Raw genomic sequence first — 5,190 nt, 5'->3', positions numbered from 1 at the left:
TTTTAGTTATAACCATAAGTAATATATTAATAAGATATAATGATTATAATTACAATGTATGATATCTACAAATTCACTATTAAGAAAAATATTTTTAAATTAGTCTTAAACTTTATTTAAGATAAAAGCTTAAATTGATAGAATAATAAAACAAAGGGCAAATTGGTCTAAAAATTAAGATTATACTCATAATCTAAAATTACCTAAGGAATGGACCGTAATGAGATTACACCCTATATTATAGGATGGCCAGGATGTTAAAATTCAAACACCGTAATCTCATTCTGTAACATCCTCAAAACCCCCTTGGTCGTAAATAATATGAGATAAATTTTAGTGAAATAAAGTATAAGATCAAAGAAAATGAAAGTTGCAAGATATCAAAGAGAGTTAAATCAAGAAGCATGACATGATGTATAATTGATTTCTCGATAAAATGAGAAATTGATATAAAGATGATAAAAGCGAATATTAAGGAGTATTAAAATAATAATAATTAAGAAGTGCGTTTTAGTATATTGATTTAAAGTAAGGACTAAATTGTAAATATGTGAATTTTTTGGGCTCAAGTATAAATATTCAAAATTTAGGGCATCAAAGTGTAAAAATAAAAAGTTGAAGGACCAAAAGTGAAAATAATCTAATTTACTATGATATGAAATTGGCATGCAATGACCAAATTAAAAATGTGAAGAATTATGAGGATTAAATCGTAATTTTACCAAATTAAGTGATGATTCAAGGATCGAATTTTAAAAGATCATAAAGGGAAAAATGGTCAATTAGAAAGAGAGAGAACTCTAGAAGGCACTGATGATGTTGGAGATATTTTGATGATATTTTATAATTATTTAATTAGATAAATATTACTTTATTAATATTTTAATGAGATATTTTACTAATATTTTATTATAAATAGCTAGTATAAAAGGAGAGGAAAATGAAAAAAAAGAAAGAGAGAGGATCCTCCCATCTTTCCAACGTGAGTGAAGGGGAGAGAAGAAGAAAATTTTGTTGTATTTACAATTTGGTCCTGCCACCAAAAATTCACCATTTTCACCAAGAATTTCAAGAAATTTTCATAATCACCAAGTGAGAAAAGCGATAAGGAGACTATGGAGAACAAGAAAATCACCTTGGATTCAAGAAAATGGAAGTTGGAGGAGAGAGAAAATCAAGTTAAAGATTGAAATCAATAGGACAAGGTAAGAACATCAAGATTCTAATATATATTTAAGTTTGGTATTATTAAAAAAAGCATGAAAATGATGTTAAGTAGAGTTTTCTTATATAAGGTTTTATGTTCTTGATATGTTAGTGAAGGGAAATAAGAGGAAGTGATGGGAAATATTGTACAGAAAGGAAAGGAGGGTTTTATAAACTTGGTTATCAACATTTTGCACTAAAACAGTTTTGAACAACAGCAGTAGTTTGACTTTGAAAATTCACCAAAAATTTTAGAAATTGAATTAGAGGTTAATTAAAACCTATTGAGTCTATTTTTACATAGAAGAACCGGTGTAAACAAAAGAATTTCATATTATGAGATATATGAATTTTTGTGAGACAATGTTAGATTGATATATGAATTTTTGTGAGACAATGTTAGATTGATTTCGGGTTCCCCTTCTCTGACTTTAGAAAATCATCAAAAATTTTAAAAAAATAATTAGGGGTTTAAATTTATATGTTTAAATTACTAATGAGTCCATATTTAATAGAAACAAACAGAGACATTATCAAAACCCCGTACTAAGAGATAATTAATTTTTAGTAAAGAAAGGTCGAAGCTGTCAAACAACAGAACAGGGATAAATTTGAAGATTTTACTGTACTTATTGGCTAAATTATAAATTCTGAAATTTTTATGGTAAAAAGATATTTGTGTCTAGTTTCAAAAACATCAAAGCAAATCTTAATTTAGAATTTTGTAGTTCAAGATATAAATAATTTAGTGACTATGACTTAAGTGGACATGTAATGACCCAAAAATTCACGGGCATTGAAAAGTATAATATCGGGCCTCCGTCTTAGTAAATTGAGTTCGAAAATAATTATTAGAAGTAATTATGAGTTTAGTTTAGTGCTTAATTAGGTATTAATTAGGTGAATTTAGTCTAATTAAGAATAATTAGTAAAAGGATTAAATTACAATAAAAGTGAAAGTTTAATTATAGACTAAAATAAGATAAAGGGATTGAATAGGCAATTATGCCAATTGCCAAATTTGAGGCGACATAAGCATAAAAATCTAAATTATTATTATCTTGTGAAATAAATAAGATTTTTATGTGTTAAAATATATTATTAAATTATTATTATTATTATATTGTGAAATAAATAAGATTAAAACAAATGTATGGTTATGAATATGACATGTGTAGTAAAAGATATTTATATTAAATTATTATAACAAAAAGTAAAAGAAAACAAATGAAATAAAAGAAATAAAAGATAGAAAAGAGAAATAGAAACAGAATAGCTAAAAAGAAACAGAGAACAGACGAAAAGAAAGAAAGGAAAGGGGAAAGAAAAATAAAAGGAAAACTAGGGATTTGAAGCTTGAAGTTTAATAGGTAAGTTTAATCAAGTCCTTTTCTTTTAATTTAAATGTTTTAAAAGTTTTAAAACAAAGTTTTGTTGAAAATAAGTTGAGGTTTTGGAAGTTTATAGTTTTTTAGCATGGTTCATGTTGAATAAATTGTTAAATTAGGGATTTATTTGATAGAAATTTTATTTGGAATAGAATAAAGGATTGAATTGTAAACTAAACTATAAGTTTTGAATTTTAGGGATTAAATTGAAATAAATTCGAAATTATGAAAATATGATAAAAATTAGATAGTTAAATGTGAGTTTGGTAGGAAATTAAGTAGTTAAAAGGTATGAATTGAGAAAGAAAAATATATAGGTTAGTTAGGATTAAATTAGAATTAAAGTAAAAGTTAGATAAAAATTTCAGCAATTAAATTGTTTTGTGCTAATGATTGTGAAATTATTTTAATTGTTCGTAGCTAATATCGAGACTGAAGCATCGGCCCAAAAAGGAAAAGAAAAGATCGTCGAGGATTAAATCCGAAGAGAATTCCGGTTTGTATTACTATAATTCAAATATATTTATTATTAATTGTTATATTTTAATTAAAATGCATGGTAAGTAGAATTAGGTAAGCAATTGAAATGATAGTAGTGATTTGAATTGAATTAAATTGAATTGAATGATGGAAGTATGTGAGTAGTTGAAATGTATATTGATGGAAAAGTAATTAGTGATTTGAATTTGGTTGGAAAATAAATTTAAAATATGAATTAAATAAAGTGAATTAATTTATGAATATGTGTGAATATGTGAATTGTGTATTGATTGAAAAGTGGTTTGAATTGAATCAAAAATATGATTATATGTGATTATTTGAAATATGTATTGGTATTAAATTGTTGATTGATTAGAAAGTGGAAAAGTGATCTTGAATTGGAAATGAAAGTGAATTGAGAATTTGAATACCCTATTAATTAGTCGGGCTAAGTCGGATATAGTTGCCATGCCATAGGATTTGGAAGAGTACGGGATTTATCGGCTTTGCCGATCAGGCACTTTATGTGTCGTACATCAGGCACTTTATGTGTCGTATCAGACACCTCGTGTGTCGTTTCAAGCACTTATGTGTCGTTTACTGATCAAGTACTATGTACCGTTTTAGGCACAATGTACCGTACTGGTGTGTTTGGGTTGGAATCCGTGTATCTGTCAAAGTCCAGATTGTTAATAGGGTGAGTAATTGAAATGAGAAAATCAAATGAATTTGATTGATTGTGGTATTGAATATGAGAACATTTAAATTTGTGGATTGAAATTGATATTGAAATGAAAGGTATGAATTTAATGTTTATGTAGTGATTGAAATTGCTACATGTGATATGTGATTGAGATTGAAGAATAGCTAAAAATTGTATTGTTATTGTTGAATAATGAAAGTTTATGAATTAATTGATATTTAAGAAATCGGATAGTTATATGCTTGGTAATTATAATTCTTTATTGCTATTATAATTTGAATTATGGTAATACCATTGAGTATAAAATACTCAGCGTACGGTTGTTTCCGTGCGCAGGTTGAAAAATGGGTCAGAGTCTCAGTCCAGCATAAGAATGATTATGGTTATTTTGGTATGTTATATAATTTTGTTGTAAAGAAAGGTATTTGATGGTTTGATGATTATAATAGTAAAATGGTAGAAGTTATTTATAGCATTGGTATTAAGTGGAAATGACTTGATTAGTTTTATGAATTAATTAGAAATGATAATAGGGTATTTATTAATTAAGTTGTTATGTCAAGTATAATTTAAGTATATAAATGTATTGGTTAAATTACTGGGATTGGTTTGGTTGCGATTTGAAATTTGCAGGGGTTTTTATGTAAAAATAAGCAGAAATGCTACTGAAATTTATAAAAAATAAAAAATAATAAAAAAAGAGAATGAAGTCAATTGTTAAAATTTATATGAATTATGATTTATTTTAATATGTTGGTTATTTATTTAAGAATTATTTGTAAATTATTTGATATGTCCGATAATGCCTCGTAACCCTGTTTCGGCGACGGTTTGGGGTTAAGGGGTGTTACAGGACATCTTTGATATGAATGCATAAGTAAATAGTGGAATTATAGATAATGTTACATATAAGTACGTTATATGCTAAAAGCTAAAGATTCTAACAAATATATACATAAAGGATGTGGAATGAGGAGGAGGAGGAGGATGAGGAAAAATATATGAATATATATATGTATAGTAGATGAATTTGAAATGTTTTGAAATGGCATGTAGGTGATGGAATGATTGATACATATGAGTATGTTTAAACTAATTGATAACATAATAAGTAAATAATTGTTAATTGATGTGAATTCTTTGTTAAAATTTTATGAAGAATTAAATTGATTGGCATAATTTAGAAATAAATATGAAATATACATCAAGTGGGTAACTAATTTTGCAAGTGTAAGTCCTCCAATGGTCTTATTTGTAAAATTTTAATATTTGTGTTAATTTTATAAACTTTGTTATATTTAATTGAATATCATGTTTTATGAAGACTTGAGATTAGAAATAGATGTAAGTAGATGATATGTAAAATGAAGTGGTGGTTATGACATCTGAATACGGTTCAGGCAATGATATAAA

General features: G+C 26.2%; 1 long non-coding RNA gene across 1 annotated transcript; it reads left to right on the top strand.

Annotated features, from left to right (window-relative positions):
- The first annotated feature begins 2,515 nt into the window (after positions 1–2,515).
- Positions 2,516–4,842, top strand: LOC128034958 (uncharacterized). Its single transcript, XR_008191324.1, has 3 exons — positions 2,516–2,576; positions 3,015–3,771; positions 4,114–4,842. It is a non-coding gene; the product is annotated as an uncharacterized LOC128034958 (long non-coding RNA).
- The last annotated feature ends 348 nt before the right edge of the window (positions 4,843–5,190 follow it).

The sequence above is a fragment of the Gossypium raimondii genome, chromosome 11 (assembly GCF_025698545.1).
Source record: "Gossypium raimondii isolate GPD5lz chromosome 11, ASM2569854v1, whole genome shotgun sequence".
NCBI lineage: Eukaryota > Viridiplantae > Streptophyta > Magnoliopsida > Malvales > Malvaceae > Gossypium > Gossypium raimondii.
This window is presented reverse-complemented; position numbering and strand designations above follow the sequence as displayed.